At 37.5% G+C, this 21,394-nt stretch overlaps 1 protein-coding gene and 1 pseudogene across 4 annotated transcripts in view; one reads left to right on the top strand and one right to left on the bottom strand.

Moving 5' to 3' along the window:
* Positions 1–295: 295 nt before the first annotated feature.
* LOC137242969 (U6 spliceosomal RNA) lies at positions 296–389 on the bottom strand (annotated as a pseudogene).
* Positions 390–5,952: 5,563 nt separating this feature from the next.
* Edem2 (ER degradation enhancer, mannosidase alpha-like 2) overlaps positions 5,953–21,394 on the top strand; it is a 479,713-nt gene continuing 464,271 nt past the window's right edge. For 2 of the 4 annotated variants that reach the window (XM_067765952.1, XM_067765951.1), the window contains exon 1: positions 5,953–6,185. The gene's annotated coding sequence lies outside the window, so the exon portion shown is untranslated. The remainder of the gene's footprint in view (positions 6,186–21,394) is intronic. The other 2 variants (XM_067765953.1, XM_067765950.1) reach the window with 1 other exon arrangement.

Raw genomic sequence — 21,394 nt, 5'->3', positions numbered from 1 at the left:
CTTGGTTTATTTTCTCGGGTGTTTTCTTTTCATCTTCTAGGAAATTTAAATTTTGTCTAGCTAGTTTATAAAAAATTTGGTCAACCTGGCTTTGATTTTGTATGTCCTCTTCTGGGAAATAATTCAATAAGCAGCAAAATATAATTTTTGCTTGTCAATAGGCAGCCGTTAGGTTGCCCGAATATTTTTCTTTTTTTTTTATGTTTTTTTAAAATAATGGTTAAAGAAATGACCATACTTAAGCTAGTGTATTTATTATACTTATATTATCATGCTCCTCTTGTTTATCATCATTGAAAATGTGGTACGCTTCACGAGATCAGTGTCATTCTTGCTCTGGGGCTATGCTAATATCGTTCCAATTTTAATGTATTTTCCGTTGAAGTAATTGCCACAATATGCTAATCTTCGTGTATTTTCCGTTGAAGTAATTGCCACAATATGCTAATCTTCGTGTATTTTCCGTTGACGTAATTGCCACAATATGCCAATCTTCGTGTATTTTCCGTTGACGTAATTCCCACAATATGCTAATCTTCCTGTATTTTCCGTTGACGTAATTGCCTCAATTTTTATTATTGGTGCCCGACTTTAACACCTTCTCTTTTTTTTTTTTTTTTTACAAGGCTTAAGCTGTAATCAGCCAGAAAAATCCTGCCGGCTATGACATTAGGCTGAAAAATCAGCCAGTAGCATCATAGGCAGGATCGCCATGTAGAAAGGTCCCTAACGCAATTAAAACAAAGAAGACTTCACTGCTTGAATTATGAATGTCGAATTGTCTTTATTCAAATCAATTGTCCCTTGTTATAATTTTATGTTCTCTATAAATGCAACAGCAAAGTATCTTCGGGTACCCCTGCCAACGGAAGTTGCCTTGGCATGGTGGAGGTTCACTTGAACTTACTTTATCAGGTCCTGATTCTGGTTATCTGAAACCTCTTTGAGTCCCTTGTGCCTTTGGCCTCTTAGAAAAGAGCTAAGGTAAAAGTCTAGTTAAGGGGTCGACAGCTAATACGCTACCAAAATCGAAAAGAGGTGGCAAAAGACGTGTATTGACCTCGACAACAACAATCCGAAGGCGGAAAAAAAATTGTATATCTGTCTGGAGATATTTGCAGTGAAAGTTGTTGCAGAAAGTGTTCTGCGCAAAAATACTGTGGATATCACCCCGGTTTCGAAGGGATCCGCGGGTCATTTTTCGGTTTTTCATTAATATCTTTTGAACGAGTTAACATTTTTATTTTCCGCCTTCGGATTATTAATACTGATGTCAAAACGCGTCGGGTGACACCTCTCTCGTTATTTTTGGTAGCAGTCGACCCCTCAACTAGACTAGTACCACAGCTAATTGTGAAGCCCTATTTATAAAGCACTTTTCGGGTTATATTAAAAACTTTTAATCTATCCTTACTGATATTAGTTTATTTTTCATTCTAGGTAATTTGATTTTGACGATGTGGGCGTAGCAATATTCCAGCTGTGCCTGTAAGAAGAACGTACATTTGGCTGGCCAATTACCCGTATTGTTGTTGTTGCATATGTTTTGGTTAGCGATAACGAAAACATACCTAAAGAAGTAACTTCCAAATGTAAATAACATGGAGCGAAATGGAATGTCGAAAACAAAATAGGTAAGAGCGAGTCACACGTACACTATTTTGAGAGAGCGCGTCCGTTACTTTTTGTCCGACATCAATGTAGCAGCCCTATTCTGTGCACTTGACAAATTCACCATCTTCAAGTTTCACAATTTATCAAGTAAGTAATTGCTATTTATGTAAAAAATAAAAAGCTTTTTCGCTGACAAACTGTCAATAAGTCAAACGCTCTTGATACTTTAATTTATACGGATAAATTTAAATTAGAATTCTGTTATTGTGCGATCGAGAGAAAATGGAAGAACATTTATTACTTCTGCTATTATTGTGGGAAGATCCTCCTGGGGTTTTTGAGGGTAATTTCGGGATGGTATTTGAGACTCCCTCGGGGTCATTTGAGGGACATTCTGGGATGGTTTTGGGGACCCCATCGCGTCGTCCCGGCGTTATTTAGTGGGCGTTCCCGTATGTTTTTGCGGACTCCCTTGGGGTCATTTGGGGGACATTCCGGGGTGGTTTTGGGGACTCCCTCGTGGTCATTTGGGGGTCATCCCGGGATGGTTTTGGGGACTCTCTTGGGGTCATTTAGGGGACATTCTGGGATAGTTTTGGGGACTCCGTCGGGGTCATTTGGGGTCATTACGGGATCTTTGTGGGGACTCCCCGGGGTCATTTTGGGGGTCATTGGGGGATGGTTGGGATGACCACTATATGACGCCGGGACGACCCACATAAAAGATCCCGGAATTACCCCAAATGACCCAGAGAGTCCCCAAAACCATTCCAGAATGTCCCCCAAATGACCCCGAGGGAGTCCACAAAATCATCCCGGAATGTCCCCCAAATGACCCCGAAGAAGTCTCCAAAGCCGTGCCGAAATGACCCCGAAAAAACTCCGCGGATTATTTTTCTTATTCCCATTTCGGGGTTAGCAGCATAAAATGACACATATCGTAGAGCTTTTTGGAGTAGTCAAGTTATGCACAGAATAGAAATATTTGTCAACTTGATAAAAATCTTGATTACTTGTCAACTTATTTACAATTTGTCAAGTGCACATAATCGGGCCGTAAAAGTGATTAAGACAATAATCATTTAATCGGTGACGATTAAGTAATCGATTAGGTAACGAGTACCTGTCTTGTAGGGATGTGAAATGAAACGACAATCTAGAAATAACATTTTGATTTTGTACCTGTTAGTGATGGCCGATACAGCGATTTTTAACTATCAGTGAAAATAGTGAAGGCGATTTTTGAACCGCGGCTATTTTTTATAGCTATAGCGATCGCTTCAATTTATTTTTAATAGGCGAAGGTGCAATTGGTATACTTGGATATAAAAAAGGAATCTTTAAGTTTGTTTACCGGAGTAGATTGAATGTTATACATTCATGTAGTTTAGTATACAGAATATATGATCCAAAATTGGAATAAAAACAAAAATTATGTACCTTTTATTGTAAACTGATGTAATGTGAAATTGGGATTGTCTGAGATATTACGATACAATATTGTTAAATGTATGAGGACATTATCAGTCTCGTATTACACTCAGTGAGATGAAACTAGCGGAAATAGATGTCCACGCATCTTTGTTTCATAAATTTTGCTAATGGTAAATGCTTTGATTTTTAAATGTAAGATAAATCAATCCGAAATAAATCTGTATATGTAACACCATAAAAACATGATTTATTTACTATTATTTTTATACTACACCGATGTATTCAGAAATAATCCGTATGAATTTATTCTGAAAGTTTTATTTGTCTGCATAATGTTTGTATAGTAAAGTGGGTAGTAGTGCAATTTATGGTACCCACCGAAATTTGGGCCAAAATTTTCGAGTGAGGTATCAAAAGACGCGTATATCGCCTAGATTAAGAATTCGAAAGTTTACTTTTTTTACCCGTTTAAAAGTTTTCGGCGAAAAACAGGTTTGTGTGATCTCTTCTCTTCTCTTCTCTTCTCTTCTCTTCTCTTCCCTTCCCTTCCCTTCTCTTTTCTCCTCTTCTCATCTCAACTCATCTCAACTCATCTCTTCTATTCCCTTCCCTTTTAGGCGCAGTCTTTTCTCATCTTCCCTTTTTTTCTTTTCTTCTGTTCTGTCCTGTTCTCTTCTCTTCTCTTATCTTCCCTTCTCTTTTCTTCTCTTCTCTTCTCTTCTCTTCTCTTCTCTTCTCTTCATATCCCTTCTCTTCTCTTCTTTTCCCTTCCGTTTCCTTCCCTTCTCTTTTCTTTTCTTTCCTTTCCTTTTCTTCTCTTCTCATCTCATCTTTTCTCTTCCCTTCTTTTCCCTTCCCTTCTATTCCCTTGCCTTCTCTACTCTCTTCTTTTACCTTCTTTCTTCTCTTCCCTTCTCTTCTCTTTCTTTTCTTCTCCACACTTTCCTTCTCTTCCCTTCCTTTTCTTTCTCTAATCTTCTCTCCTCTTCCCTTCCCTTCTCTTTTCCTCTCTCCACCCTTTCCTTTTCTTCTCCACCCTTTCCTCTCTTCACTCGTCTTCTCTTCCCTTCTCTCCACTTCTCTTGTCTTCCCTTCCCCTCTCGCTTAAATCGTATCATAAAATATGAAAATTTGTAATAAAAAATCGGGCGATCTTCTTCTTATTCTTTTCATTTCGCATAATAAAACATAAATTTTCGCCTATAATGTTTTTTTTTAGTTTAATGAATACATTTTCGGCTGCGGGGCTTTGCGTCGATAATTTAAAAACCTATCTCCTTAAATATGTATATTAAATTGCAAATTTTTCAACAAAAGCAAACCCATCGAGCATGGATATTTATCTGAATTTATGTCGACCCGCTACCACCTTACATTGTTCCGCCTAGGGAAAAGCATAAGTAATTTCTATTGTTGCTGAGCTGGCATCACTATTCACTTCCATTCGTGTGTGTTCATATGTTTAACTGCAACAAAGAAATAGGCGTTTTTTTTTGATATTTGGGTTTCCTTAATAAGAATAAATAAGTGAAATTCAAAGTTATTTTTTCATTAATTCGGGTATATCAAATTACATTAATATACCAAATATCGGAATTGAGTTGATTCATGTGCCTACAGTAACGTAATTATGACGGAACAAAACGTGCCCAATGAAACAGTTTTTCGCGGATAATTTTTTAACGGCTAAAAAAGTTAACTTCCGCTTTCGGATTCTTGATCTGGACGTGAATACGCGTCTTTTGATTTCTCACTCGAAAAAAAGACCCAATTTTTGGTGTGTACCATAAACTGCACAATTACCGGAAAGTGAATTAATTTAAATGAAAAATATAGCAAATTCGTCAAACTATCACAAAAATATTTTTTAACAGAAAATCAGCCACCCACTTCAGTGCCCTAGAAATTAGCCGAATTCTTCAACCATATAATATGACAAAACGTGAATTGAATTCTCCCAAAAAACTTAAATTTTGAATTACATCTGCTTACAATAAGACGAGTGACATTTATTTCTATAATTCTTTTATTTTTCCATCAAAAACACAAATTTTATAAAACTGCTAAGGGCTACTGCCTAGAAGTATTAACTTGGGAATTATACAGGCAACCAATCTTAGACCAAGTCTAAAGGCCCAGGTTTTTTTTGGCGTAATTTGTAATTAAAAAGAAAAAAAGTTTAATCATTTAATCACTTTTATACACTTCATGATATTTTTATAAGGACGGCGACTTATACAATATCACCGGGGTTTGCATGCGTTTCAATTATGGGCTCATAAAATTGCCACATTTCCCTTCTTTTTTTACTATAATTTGCTGTAATATTTCACTCGGTATTAAAACGGATTTTTAATAAATTAATACAACCAAATTTTCGCAGCCAACCAGATCAAAACGTCGTTTATAAAAATATCAATTCAAAATAACGTCGCCTGACAGATCAAACTAGCTAAAGTAAACACAACCGAGTGAAGAAATATCGATTCATGAAGAAATATCGCTATTGACGAAATGCTGCTAGGGGTTATTTTCATTCTTCATGAAGAAATATCGCTATTGGCGAAATGCTGCTAGAGGTTATTGTCATTCAAAAGAATCGAATGGAGGAAAATCGCCAATCACTAATATATTTGGATAGCACAAATCACACACAGAAGATTGCGCATTCACGACTTCAAAATTGCTTCGTACTGCGCATATACGTCACACTTGACTGGTTGAGCGATTGAAAGAGGGAAAAAAACAAGAGCTAAAGCAAAATGAAGTGAAATTGCCCACAAAAAACAGCTGATTTTTGTTTATATGCGCAGTGCGCAATCTTGTTAGTGATTTCAGTGTGGATAGCAATAGCTACCACTATTAGCGATTTTTCATTCGCGGCGAGTCAATCACCGATAGTGAAATATCGTTCCATCACTAGTACCTGGCGCCAGAACCTTGCCATTAATCCCATATCAAAAAAAAAAAATAATAATGAACATTTACGTGGAGTGCGACCATTTGATATAATAGAATGTTTGCAGGGGTCAAGTTTCAGGTTGGTAGCCTCCTGATTAAATAAGTCGGTTGATTCATAAGTATATCGAGTATCATAAGTTGACAACACCAGTCGTCAAACCATTTGTGAATTAAAGGTATGGACACGTTTTGTTACTATTCAATAGTGCAGCGAAACCTTAAAGGCAACGATTTAGTTTAGAACCCCCCGAGTTCGGGGTTTAACTTGTTATCAAATCAAAGAGGGAGTTCTCCCGATCACAAATATATATATCTTAAAGTGCGCAAACTTATAATTTAAAAGTTATTTTTTGTTAAAGTTTGCAAATTTCTATACAACTTTTATATGTGTATACGTACATATATATATTTTATGACATTACAAATCTGTGCTGCCACATCTAAAAAACGGAACAAGTGCAGAATCGAAAAATAACTTATAAAAATACCTTTCATCTGATGTATATACATATATCTCTAACCTTTCTACTCTTTATTTACCAAAAATTTGAAAAAGCTCTTTTTTGCATTCGTGAACGATATTTGAACGTGATATTACCTTATAACTCTTATGTTTATTCTTACGTTAGACAATCCAACACCGGCAGCGCCATGCACAGTAATTCTGCGTAGAACACCTTTCTGCATAGGCGGCCTACGGCCGCGCTTATATAAAATAACCCTGGCCTACGCCATACCAAGTCCGGATGTGTGGTATAACCGTGGCTACCGCCACGGTGATGTCCCTCTGTGTAGTACACCCTTCTGGTGCGCAGTGAAATTGAACCAATGCCTGCCGACCACCCAGATAATTTGCGGTCCACCTCTTAAGACATGGGGGAAGGGTAGACCCTTCCAGGTCTTGCAGTAACGAGCCATGGTTGACCGTATCAAAAGCTTTTGATATGTCTAGCGCTAAGAGTACTGTTATATTTTGGGGGTATTGATTTAAACCACAATTTATCTGGGTGCTAATGGCATTTAGCGCGGTAGTAGTGCTATGGAGTTTTCTGAAGCCATGCTGATGAGGGGCTAGCTGCAAATTTGCTCGGAAATAAGGGAGCAAAATGGCTTCAAGCGTCTTTGCCCCTGGCGATAGGAGAGATATCGGACGATACGACTCACCTATGTTAGCTGGTTTCCCAGGTTTTAGTAGCGGGACCACCTTGGCCATTTTCCATTTCTCGGGTATGACAAAGGTGGAAAGAGACAGGTTGAAGACATGCGCTAAATATTTGAAACCCTCTTTTCCCTAGGCTTTTAAGCATCCGCATGGCTATGCCGTCTGGGCCTACTGCTTTGGATGGTTTAGCACGACCAATGGCGTCCTCAACCTCTTTAGCGGTGATGGTGATTGGTGACACGCTGAATTTGTGTTTATGTGCGTGTCTATTGGCTCTCCGTCTATCTTTGTCGACCGTAGGATGCATTATATATTGTCGGCAGAAAGCGCTCGCGCATTTCTTCGCATCCGACAGCACTTTGTCGCCAAATGTCACCCCTACTGTCCGCCCGCAAGTTTGAATGCCATAGATCATGATGGGCATTGAAATCGCCTAAGATAATGCGACTGTTGCCAGTGAGTAAGGCCCTGATATTAGGGTGGTATCCACTGGGGCAACAGGTGGCAGGAGGGATGTAGATGTTGATGATTTCTAGGTTTGCATCGCCTGACCGGACAGATAGGCCTTGACGTTCTAAGACATTGTCCCTGCGGTCGATGCCAGTATCAAATATATAATATTGCACAGAGTGGTGTATGATAAACGCGAGGCCGCCTCCATTTCCGCTCTCGCGGTCTTTCCTGTGGACATTATACCCAGAGCAGGTCTGCAATGCAGATCTTGCTGTGAGTTTAGTCTCTTGAATCGCAGCAATGCGGATGTTGTGCCGCTTCATGAAATCGACTAGAGCTGGAACATCTTATAGAAATAAAAAAACCCAGCATTGTTTTATGCGCGGAAACATGTACAACAGATAAATTCATGGATTCTGAGCTATGCATTTCCACATATAAATTCATCCGCTGCGATTCCCACAGTAGACATACAGGTGGTGTTCTAATGTATGTACATGAAAATTTACAATATAGCATAGTGTGTAATAAAGCTATTGACAGGAGTGTGTGGTGCATTGTCATAAAACTTAAAAAATATGCGTTAAAATGGCAAATTGGTGTACTCTATCACTCACCAAATAGCAGTGATGCTCACTTCATGACATACTTAAACAATGTCATCAATGAACACCTCAGGGAATCTGACAACATTATAATAGTTGGAGATTTTAACATTAATATGAATATATCATCAACATACTCAAACCAGCTTATAAGTTTATTTGCACAAATGGCTATGGTACAAATAATAAATTTCAACACAAGAATAACTGAGCACTCCTCTACGAAAATAGACTTACTCTTCAGCAATAATGAGCAAGATAAAACTGAACATGAAAGTGGATATAAAATTTCCGATCATGAAACAATTCATTTCAAAGTACCAACAGCTAAATATTGCAAAATGAGAAAAGTTGCTACTGTCACCAACTGGGAGTACTATAGCGCAGAAAATCTTTTAAATCTGCTGCGAACGTGCGACTTTAGCTCTGTGTCTCATGTAGGAATAGAACGTAGAACTGAGATCCTGAACAATATTTTAACTGAAGCTATGCAAGCATTGACGTATGAGAAGAGGATCCAAATACAACTGAGGAATAAGTGGTATGACCGTGAGCTAAGGGAACTGCACAAAAGAAAATTTGAATTCTATAATACTGCTAGAAATACTGGCAACTGGGTGGATTATAATGGCATAAAAAAAATATATAAAAAAACTGTTATGTATAAAAAGAAGAAATATATGGAAGATAAACTGCTCGATAGTGCAGGAGACATGAAGCGGATGTGGAAGTCTTTAAAACGTCTTGCTGAGCTCACCGATGACAGAAAGGTCGTTAGCAAAATGGTAATTAACGGTGAATGCCTCGAGAAGGAATACGATATAGCCAATGCCCTAAATACATTTTTTGTACAGAGCATAGCTGAAATTAATTATAGCATTGAAATAATTCCGATTGCGGCAGAAACAAGTGTAAATAATGCAATTGAAACTTTTCAATTCACCGACGTAGAGTTAGATGATATAATGAACATTTCTAAATCTTTTAGAAACAAATATGGTGGAAAAAAGCTTTTGTCGGAGGGGGTATTTAAAGATGCCATGATTTACATTGCTCACTTCTACAAAGATATAATAAATGAATCAATAAACAGTAGCATTGTTCCAAATTGCTGGAAAGTATCAACTATAGTACCTGCGGAAAAAGTCAAAAATACAGTAAGGCCAGAGGAACTGCGCCCAATTAATACGCTACCCGCAGATGAAAAAATTATGGAAACGGTGGTTAAAAATCAATTAGTGGCATATCTAGATAAATACCAAATTATTATACCTGAACAATCTGGGTTTAGGAAAAGCCATTCTTGCGAAACCGCACTGAATATGGTTATTGCGGAATGGAAAGAGGATATAACTGATAAGAAAGTTGTGATCTCAGTCTTTTTAGACTTAAAACGTGCTTTTGAAACTGTGGATAGAGAGGAACTGCTGAATGTTATGTTTAATAATGGGATAAGAGGAAAATCCTTGGAATGGTTCAGAAGCTATTTGAGTAATAGAAAACAGAAGACGATAATTGGAAGTGCAGTTTCACCGGTTGCTGATGTACATATTGGGCTACCGCAAAGTTCAGTATTGGCACCCCTATTGTTTACAATATATATTAACGATATTAAAGAATGCTTGAAATATTGCAATATTCGACTATTTGCGGATGATGCATTGATAACCATTAGTGAAAGAAGTGTGGGCTTTGCGGTATCGAAAATGCAAGAAGACTTAGACTCCCTTTACAAATGGCTATGCCATAGAAAGTTGAAAGTGAACGTGGATAAAACCAAAAGTATGATATTTTGCAAAAATCAAAGCATTATGGGCGCCAATAACCTTATCAATATTACTCTGAAGATAAGAAATGTTGAAATTCAGCAAGTAGACAAGATCAAATACCTAGGAGTCTGGATCGACAAAAACCTTAGATTTGGAGAACACATAAGTTATTTAGAAAACAAAATTGCAAAAAAAATTGGTTTTATGTACAGAACTTGTAAATATATTAGTCAACGACACAAATTATTAGTGTATCGATCAATTATTGAACCGCACTTTATCTATTGTCCAACAATCCTGCTATTAGCAAATGACACACAAATAAAAAAACTGCAGATACAACAAAACAAGGCAATGCGATTAATTTCAAAATGTTCGCTTAGAACACCAAAAACTACAATGCTAAATATGTTAAAATGGCTCAGTGTAAAACAGTCGATATATTATTTCACATTGAAATTTATACATCATATGAAATTAGGAATAACACCGAATTATCTGAACGGGAGAATACATTTTAATAATGAAATACATAACTATGGAACTAGAAGCAGCGGAAATATAAGGCTGCCTAGAGTAAGAACGGAGTTCGCGAAGAAGACTTTATAATATATAGGTTATAAAATGTACAATGAATTACCAAATGCGATAAAAGACTGTGAAAATATTAATAAGTTTAAAGCAAAATTATTTTTATACTGTAAGTCATTAAGCATGTAATGTATACAATTTATTTATATATATATATATATTTTTTTTTTTTTTACCTTGAACTAGGTCTTAAAGACCGTAAATAAATAAATTATTACTATTATTATATCAGCACCCACATAAATTGCGGTTTAAATCAAAACCCCCACCATAGAACAGTACTCGTAACGCTAGACCTATCAAAAGCTTTTGATACGGTCAACCATGGCACATTACTGCAAGACCTAGCAATTTAGCTTAGCAATTTAGATTCAAGGGGTTGTGTAGCGCGATATATAGCTTCTCCAACCCAATTGTCAACCTCACCTTCGAGCGGCGAATCCCGTTTCACTAACAGACGAGGCTCTGGCGACCCCAAGCTCCTCATGGAACTTGGGGGTGGGGAGGGAGGGATGGCCTGAAGGTTTAATGTGGCCATATAAATCGTTCCCGAGATGGTCGGGCCAGCACCTTAATGGTGCTGTGTTACCGGAGCGTATCGGATCTGTATCCGACAAAGGACCATCACATCGATAACACTCTCCAAAGCCTTCGGGGAGTAACCTAATCGCTACAACAACAACAACTGCAAGACCTGGAAGGGTCGCTTCCCAAGGCAGTCGGTTCTATGTACCGGAGCGACTCGGGATTTTTCCCGACCAAGGACTGTCATTTCACTGTGACCCCATCTAATTTGTTTCGTCCCTCCCACAAATTGTCATCCTCCCAGCAGCTCCTTGCAGCAGGACTGCTCCATATTCTCTTACTCCGAGAAGGCATCGAATCCAATCCGGGTCCGTCTCCTGACCCCGGTCCTGAGAAATGGTTTTGCTGCATCTGCCGGAAAAGAATCTTTTTAGGACGGTCATACTCTGTTCCGTGTTTCTCGTGCAAGGGATGGTTGCATCGGACAGGTTGTTCTGGGCTTGATCCCAAAACCCGACGTCCACGTAACTTTTATAAATCTTTTGTGGCTCCTTGCTGTTCACGCCCAAGGGCGTCCCGTAGTCTACGCCTTAGCGCCCCCCACTACCTTCCAGCAGCCCCGCTGCTCAGCAAGCCACAACAAGTACCCGCTGATGCTCGCGCCCCACGGCGCCAACAACTCAAACAGCTGATACCACTCATAACTACTACCTTCGTAGTAGAGTTGGTAGCAATGCTGAGCATCAGCCCCTGCCCCCGTCTTCTCCCCCCCTCTTTTCCGGCAGCAATCGTGCAGGTCAGGGAAACAGACTCTTAGTCCCTACCTCCGTTTGCACCGTCTGCCAGCACAGAATATATAGGTTTGCGACATCCGCCCAATGCAGCTCCTGCCTTGGGTGGTGCCACTTTCCCAGATGTTCTGGTCTCCGCAACGGCAACCCCCCGACGGGTTTCATCGCGCCATGTTGCCAGGTCGCAAACCCAAATCATCCGGGTACCCTAATGCTTGCCCAAGGACGCCCAGTCCCAGGGCCACAACAGCAATTGCGTCCTGGCCTTCCACAACCCAGGCGCAGTCACCCGTCACTTACCCTCAGAGTGGCGACGTCTCCCCTTATGCACTTCAGAATCCTGCAGTTAAACTGTAATGGACTAACTGGGATTGCTGCGATTCAAGAGACTAAACTCACAGCAAGATCTGCATTGCAGACCTGCTCTGGGTATAACGTCCACAGGAAAGACCGCGAGAGAGGAAATGGAGGCGGTCTCGCGTTTATCATACACCACTCTTCAATATTATATATTTGATCCTGGCATCGACCGCAGGGACAATGTCTTAGAACGTCAAGGCCTATCTGTCCTGTCAGGCGATGCAAACCTAGAAATCATCAACATCTACATCCCTCCTGCCACCTGTTGCCCCAGTGGATACCGCCCTAATATCAGGGTCTTACTCACTGGCAACAATCGCATTATCTTAGGTGATTTCAATGCCCATCATGATCTATGGCATTCAAACTTGCGGGCGGACAGTAGGGGTGAGATGTTGGCGGATCAAATAGAAGAAACGCCGTTCTGCACAATAAACGGAGACGCCCCCACACGTATGGTAGGAAGCTGTCACAGCTCGCCAGATATCTCAATCGTGAGCGCAGAACTCGTAAACTGCGTCAACTGGCAACCGATGGTAACATTGGCATCCGACCACCTGCCCATACTTATTTCGCTTGAGCGTACCGCCGACTTCATCGTCACTGAAAAACGCACTTTCATAAACTTCAAAAAAGGAAAATGGGAAGAATATAAATCCTTTACAGACAGCCGCTTTGCTGCCCCCCTATCCCGACTGATGCCCGCCAAGGGGAGCGTGCCTTCCGTAAGGTCATTAAATCCGCCTCGGCACATTTCATCCCCGCTGGGAGAACTCCCGAAATCCGGCCCACTTCCCGGCGGAGGCCGCAAACTTAGCGAGAGAACGTGACCTTATAAGACAGCTTGATCCAGGCGACCCCCAAATAAGGGATATATACCAACGCATCAGATTGCTTGTGGATGAACACAAGCGGGCGAAATGGGAGGAGCTCCTAAGACGTTGTAACCCCTCTACCGGTGTGGGTAAACTTTGGTCCACCGTAAAGTCCCTATCGAATCCGACTAAGCACAAAGACAAAGTTTCCATCGCCTTTGGCGACAAAGTGCTGTCGGACGCGAAAAAATGCGCGAGTTACGGTCTGCTACGGTCGACAAAGATAGACGGAGAGCCAATAGACACGCACATAAACACAAATTCAGCGCGTCACCAATCACCATCACCGCTAAAGAGGTTGAGGACGCCATTGGTCGTGCTAAACCATCCAAAGCAGTGGGCCCAGACGGCATAGCCATGCCGATGCTTAAAAGTCTAGGGAAAGAGGGTTTCAAATATTTAGCGCGTCTTCAATCTGTCTCATTCCACCTTTGTCATACCTGAGAAATGGAAAATGGCCAAGGTGGTCCCGCTACTAAAGCCTGGGAAACCAGCTAACATAGGTGAGTCGTGTCGTCCGATATCTCTCCTATCGCCAGTGGCAAAGACGCTTGAAGCCATTTTGCTCCCTTATTTCCAAGCAAATTTGCAGCTAGCCCCTCATCAGCATGGCTTCAGAAAACTCCATAGCACTACCACCGCGCTAAATGCCATTAGCACCCAGATAAATTGCGGTTTAAATCAATACCCCCACCATAGAACAGTACTCGTAGCGCTAGACCTATCAAAAGCTTTCGATACGGTCAACCATGGCTCGTTACTGCAGGACCTTCCCCCATGTCCCCCATGTCTTAAAAGGTGGACCGCAAATTATCTGGGTGTTCGGCAGGCATCGGTGCAATTTAGAAACGAAACATCAAAACCAAGGAGAATTAAACAAGGGGTGCCACAGGGTGGTGTCCTATCCCCACTTTTGTTTAATTTCTACATATCTAAGCTACTATTGAGGATTCATTTTATGGATCCTAAAAAAAACTTTTCGGCACGCACACTCGCACTGAACCAGGCGCACACGCCTTTTCCAAAAAAGTGTATTCCTTTCTCTAGTTCCTCTTTAAATTTTAATGAAATATTTGGGTTAGATTTTTAATTATAGTTAGTTTATTTAAAGTTTTACCTTCTACACATTTAGTTAATTATAGTGGTGCAATTAGCTTTAATTTTTACGTTTAACTTAGTTTTAGCTTTCACTTAGAACTTTTAGTTTTTTTTTTCAATTCTATAGTAAAAGTATATTTGTTCACAATTGGGTTTTTTTATTTTCACAAATTCTTTTCTAGTTACACATCCGTATGTTACTTTTTTGGTTGCGGGTTTAATGTGATACGCTTGCCGGTTTCCTTCAAAGTGCCAAACTGCCGCTAACGCAACTCTGCGGCTTGGCATATTTTTCCTTACGTTGCTTAGCAACGAAATTAATTATGGCGTCGAAATAAATCATGGCGTCGATCAACGGCAGTTTCAACCAATCAGAAACTCTCCGAGTTGCTCGACTCTAACAATTTTAGTGATGCGAAGTGCATCTGATGTATGGTTGCATCTTGCACATTTCTAAAGAGGGTTGCCATCGCAATTTATTTTAATGCAATTTACTATGGCACTACATCATCCCCCTTTAGAAAAGAAGATTTTGGTGAGATTAGTAATTAATCTTGCCACATTCTTCTTTAGGCTTTAATATGTTGTTGTAATGTTATGAACGAAGGAGTTTGCTAGCATTAGGGTGTTCTAACCCGGGACTCATTCGTTAATCGCAGTGCAACTTCTAAAAAGATGATTAAAAATGAAAAGAAAATTTTGAGTAAAGTGAAATATATAAAAGTTAGTTTGAAAATTGAATTTAATGTTTGAAGGTAAACCGGTTTTTTTCTTGTTCTTATTGTAAAATCTACCTAATTAAATGTATATTTTTTGGTTACATTTTTTAGCCTTCATTGGCAGATTTTTAAAATATATTTATATCTAAAGATTATTAGTAATATACTATTAATTTAATTAATTTTGTGTAGTCGATTTTTATGTACAATTTTTTCGTTGTCTTTACTTATCTCACAAATTTTTACATTTGGCCCATCAATATTCTTTACTATGTAGGGACCGTGATATATATTTTTATGTTTATTCCTAGGTTCTATTTCTACTAACACTTTATATTAATTTTAATTTCTAAAGGCTTAGCTGTTTTATCGTATAAATCTTTATTTCTAATCTTGTGCTTATTAATCAAATTTTTTGCTATTTTATGCGATTTTTGCATTCTAAACTTAAGCTCTTTTGTGTAGTTTTCTACATTGTAGATCGTATCAATTTGATCTTTTTGCAATTCATGTGGCATTGTAGTTTTTCTGCCAAATATTAATTCAAACGGCGTAAATTTATTATCAAAAACCGAACTACTTGTAGTATTGTGTAAAAATGTAAAGTATTTCAAATATGTATCCCAATCTGAATACGTTTCGGTTAGATATGCACGTAAGTATTCGTTAAAGACTATGATTTCTTTCAACAGTACCAACAGTTTCGTGGTGGTAGGCTGTTGAGAAATCATGATCAATCTTTAAAAGTTTTGTCAATTCAGAGAATAATTCGTTTTTATATTCCGTTCCTAAATCGGATCTAATAGCTTTCATTGTACCATATGTTAATATAAAGGTTTCAAAAATAGTACAAGCAATAGTTTTTGCTGATTTATCTGGTACGGCTGTTGTTACCAGGTATTTAGAAAAGTCACAAATCATAGTAACAGCGAACTTGTTACCATATTTGGATTCCGGAAGTGGACCTATTGTATCGACAATTGCTATGTCAAAGGGTTTGCAGGGTGTTGGAGTCAAAACAAGATTTTCCTTTGTTTTTGGTTTTGCTTTATTTAAAAGGCATTTATTGCAATTTTTGACAAATTTTGCAATGTCTCTTGTCATATTTTTCCAATAGTATTTTGTTCTTAATTTGGAATATAATCGTTTTGTACCGCAATGACCGCCTAACAAAGGGTCCTCATGATAAATTCTCATAAGTTTTTGTTTTTGCTCTGTTTCTGTTACAGTTTCTACAGGGTCTGTTAGTATTATTTTCAATGATTTTAAAATTTTATTACCGCTGATTTTAAAATTTGTAATCGAAATTCTTTGAAAAATATATCATTTTTTGGCCATTCTAACTGCTTAATATTGTGACTGCCGGCTGCTTTTTCAAGCCTCGAAAATAACTCATCTAAATTTGTTTTTTCGTTAGCATTCACAAAATTAAGTAAATTTAGTTTTTTATGTTTTAAATGCGCATAAATTTGTATATTGGAGATATCATTATTTTTATTAAATTGTATAGGCGACTTTATTCGCGGTATCTTTTTTGAAAAATTGTATGAAAATTTGTCATAAACTTGTACTTTAGGCGTTTCGCAAAAAGTATCAGTAAAATTATCGTCTTTATTTTGTAATTCCTTTTGTTTGGTTTGTGATCGCGTTTGGACTGCTAAAACATGCTTTGTAGATTCTTTTATTTCGTCTATACTAATGCGTGAAAGGGCATCAGCCACAACGTTAGATTTTCCTTTTTATATTCAATCGTAAATTTATATTCTGATAGTTCTAATCGAATTCTAGAAAGTTTAGACGAAGGGTCTTTCATGTTAAAAAGATAAACTAGTGGTCTATGATCGGATTTTACTGTGAAGTTTGTACCCTAAACATATGGACGAAAATGCTTTATAGCGAAATGTATTGCTAGAAGTTCTAATTCGATAATTGCTTTTTTCTGTTCTGCTTTATTAAAAGATTTTGACGCGAAACAAATTGGTAAATCGTTATCACCATGCTTTTGGCTTAATATAGCACCACACCCACTCTTAGGAGCATCTACTGTAATTATAAATTCTTTTGTGACGTCAAGGCATTGTAGTAGTTGAGGAGACATTAATGCTAGTTTTAGTTTTTCGAAAGCGTTTTCGCACGCTTCGTCCCAAACAAATTCAACTTTTTTTCGATTTAAACGATTTAAAGGCGCTGCCAGTGACGCAAAATTCGGTATAAATCGCCTGTAATAATTTGCAAATGCGACAAATCGCCTAACCGCATCTTTGTCTTTTGGCTTAGTATACCTTTTAATAGCGTCAATTTTTGAATCGTCTGGCAGCAAACCTTTTGACGTACATTTATGGCCTAGAAAAGTTACTTCAGAACGAAGGAAATTGCATTTGATTGGGTTCAGCTTTAAATTAAACTTTCTACAGGTTTCGAAAACTTTTTCTAAATTTTTAAGGTGGTGTGTCTCACTACAACCAATGACGATAACGTCGTCAATATACATAAAAGCCTGATTTGGAGAAATGCCTGAAAATGCTATTGACATCATACGAGAAAAAGAGTTTGGTGCAATATTTAACCCGAAAGGTAAAACTTTCCAACGAAAAGCTCCTCGATCTGTACTGAAAGAAGTTACGTCTCTAGATTTAGGGTGAAGAGGTATTTGGTGAAAACCAGAAAAAAGATCTAGAGTTGAAAAATATTTGGCTCTGCCAAGGTTGTCGAGTATGTCATCAACGCGTGCTAGTGGAAATTTGTCGCCTATAAGCTTTTTATTGACTGCTCTGAAATCTACGCACATGCGATACGATTTTTTGCCTGTTGGATCTTTTTTCGGTACCAAAATTAAAGGACTGTTATAATTTGAAAAACTAGGTTCGATTAAATCATTCTGTAATAGGTTTTCGTCTTGTTTATTGATTTCTTCGCGTTGTGTGTATGGCAAACGGTAATTTTTAATATAGACAGGGGTTTTGTCAGTTAATCTAAGTTTTTGTTCGTAGAAATTATTAAGCGTCATTAAGTCGGTTTTTAACGCAAAAATATCAGAATATTTCAAACATAAATCAAGTAATTTCTTTTTAGCGTAAGAAGGCATTTGTTTTGCCAAAATTGATTTAAGCTCTTCTATACGTTTTGAACCGATAGGTGTATCATTTATTCGATAGACATTGAAGTTTTTAATGTCTTCAGTTTGAATATTGAAGTCTTTTACGTACTTGACCTCGTCGGTGGTGTTGATAACTTTTATTATTAGATTTTTTTATCAACGATACATTTTGCTGTGAAAACACCGTTACAAAGTTCCTGAGAATCAACAAAAACTGGACTTGTCGAATTTTTCAAACTAAAAAGACAAAAAACTTCGCATCTTGGTGGAATTACAAGAGTAATTGTTGAAGTGCTATGCAAAATTGAAATATTTACCTTTTCTGTCCCTTGTCCGAATGTAATTGTGTCATTAGCATAATTGATTATGCATTTGTTCGTTTTTAGAAAATCTTTCCCTATTATACCGTCCGAAGGAATATTAAAGTTGTCATTGACAACATGAAGAGTCAGAGGAAAAAATTTATTTGATGCGATTATACTTGTATTAACTGTTCCTAGTGTCGTTACCGTATCTGTTGTTACGCCTGTTATATTTATTACGTTACTATTGTCTACTTCTACATCGTTTGCCAAACTGGAAATTTTTATTAATGAAATATCTGCCTGTGAATCTACTAGAAAAGAATCGCTACAAGCGACTTCGACGAAATTGGAAAAATTTAAATTTAGACAATATATTGACTGAGAAGTATTTAGTCGAATTGCTCCTGCTCCCTCAGTGTTCGCGCCTGAGGGGCTTCGGCATTTAAAGAACGAACATTGGCTGAGTTTCTGTTATTTCCGGAACGATTATTATTGTTATTGTTGGAATTGCTATTGCCTCTATTGTAATTGCGATTATTGCCTCTGTTATAATTGTTATTTCGGAAATTTGTATTATTGTGTTGCCTATTTGGGTTATTGTTAAATCGAAAATTACTATTGCTGTTGTATCTGAAATTGCTGTTACCTCTGGAATTTCCACGTAAATTATTATATCTTATCGGACGTGACCGAAACGCTAACACTTGCCGCTCTTTAACTTCCTGTTCTCGCTCTATAATCATTTTCGCTACTACGTCCTTTGAATCTTTGAAGGTTGTTGACGCAAGGATTGATTTCACCATATCTGACCTACTATTTAATCTACAAACGCTAATGGTTTGTTCAACTGCCATCTCATGGGCTTTTGCCTTCGTCATACCTTCAGTGATTAGACAGCGCTCTAACGAGTCAGAAAGCTCTTCTACCTGCTTTGAAAATTCTGAAAAATTGTTATTGGTTACTCTTAAGGCTGCAATTTTTCCCGCGACAACTTTCGAGTTGTCTGGCCTAATTTCACTACATAGCGCTTCTTTAATTTGGTTGACTGATTCTATATGCGTTGGTAGGGCTTCGCGAGCTTTGCCTTCGAGCTTGGATATTAAAAATGCCATAAAAGTAGGAGTTATACTGTTTTCACACAGAAACTTAATGATCTCATTTCACCTGCTAATGAAATCGTAAATTTTTTGCTTTCACACAGAAGTTACTGCTCGATTAGTATGAAGGATGAGACAGACAATCATGGCGGAACGATACAACGTGGGAGCATGGTGACATACCTACAAACAAAAAAAATTCCATGTACTTGTAAATTCGATGGACAAATGTCAAAATCGTACTGCGCCGGTAGTTGATGTATCAAATCAAATAAAAAAGGTTATAATCAGCTGTTCGATGCGGCCACCTTGTATCGTTCCGCCATGCAGACAATGACATTTGCTTTGAAAACTAAGAAACGGAAACGGAAGCGGAACGCTGCCAACAGAGTTGCATTGTGCTTTTGACTTCATTAGGCATTCGATTAGCTACTAATGAAATAATAATAGATTCGAATTTTGTAGGGAAGATTGAGCTCAATAAGCGTCTTAATGTAGAAAATTGCCTTTATTATTCAATAAGCCGTCTGTGTGAAATTAGTATTAAATTTTCGTTAGAGAATACTTCCATTAATTCAACTTAATTTATGAACGAGCCAAGTGCTAACGGGTCTCCGCTGTAGTTGTCTCGCATAATCGAGGCACAAGTATTAATAAACAATTTTTTCTCCTCGATTGTGGCCATGGTTGTAACGTTAAGAACCGGAGTTAGAATAGAAAAACTAGAATTTGGAATTACAGGTTGATCAGTAAATCCTAAAAAGTCTGCACTCAGGGATAATTTATAATTATTTTCACTTGTTAAGGTATCAGTTGACGATGCACTTGAAGATGAATCAGAATCTGAATTATTGGAATCTATATCTTGCTCTGAGTTTTCGGAATCTAAATTTTGCTCTGAATTTTTAGAACTTGAACTCGGATGGGAATCTTTAGAAACAACCTTCCCGCTTCTTAGGTCCATACGCGTTGAAACGAATAAACGAAATATTAAAATTTTTGTTGCAAGATATGTGGAATTTGTTTATGAAGATTGAATAGAAATTGAATTTAAAGGAAATTAAATTGGAACGGGTTGAGTTGAGCTCAAAAGAAAATTATGAAAGTATTCTTAAAGGAAATTTATGAAAATATTTTAAAAGAAATTTGTGAAAGTATGTATTTTTGAAAGCTTTTAGATTTTAGTTATAATTATACAATTGGTTAGCGAATATTTATAGCAAAAAAACTTTAGTTAGTGAATTTTATTGAAATACTAAAGTTAGTGATTAGTTAGTGAAAAGAAAGATTAAAAAATATTTACTTTACGCTTTTGTTGTTCGCAAATCCAAACCCAATGATTGGAATTAGCTGAAAATTTTTCATGTAAAAAGGTAGTTGTAATTGGAATTCACATGCAATTTAAAAGATGTTGGATATTGTTTACGAATATGTTTATTGAAATGTAAGAATTTTTAATTGTACAGAATATGAAGAAAAAAAATGTTGAATCTGAAATGTATGGCAAATTATAATTTTATTTGAATTCAAATGCAAAGACTATAGAATGGAAAATATTTTGTACAGGCTTTAAACGGACGCACCGCTTTTATCAAAATTGTATGGTTTTATTTTCCAAAATTGTATTATAAATGTCCGCACCGGGGTTTAAAAAAAATTTATGTCATATTTTTACGCGGACGCACCGCTTACGAAAAGTAAAGAAACAAAATTTTTTTTGTATTTTTGTGTTGATGGAGGCCACAGTGGGACTAAAACCAACAATTTTTATGGTTAATTTTTAATTATGGCAAATTTTGAAAAGACCAAATAAAGCTTTAAAATTTTCTGTTTTTGTCCGACCCTGTCCCACAGTTGACTTTGAATGTAATGAAACAAATTTTGTGATTAGTATGGTAGAAAAAAAATTTTTGAAAGTTGGAAAAATTTATATAATAT

This window comes from Eurosta solidaginis, chromosome 2 (genome assembly GCF_040869045.1).
Source record: "Eurosta solidaginis isolate ZX-2024a chromosome 2, ASM4086904v1, whole genome shotgun sequence".
Taxonomy (NCBI): domain Eukaryota; kingdom Metazoa; phylum Arthropoda; class Insecta; order Diptera; family Tephritidae; genus Eurosta; species Eurosta solidaginis.
This window is presented reverse-complemented; position numbering and strand designations above follow the sequence as displayed.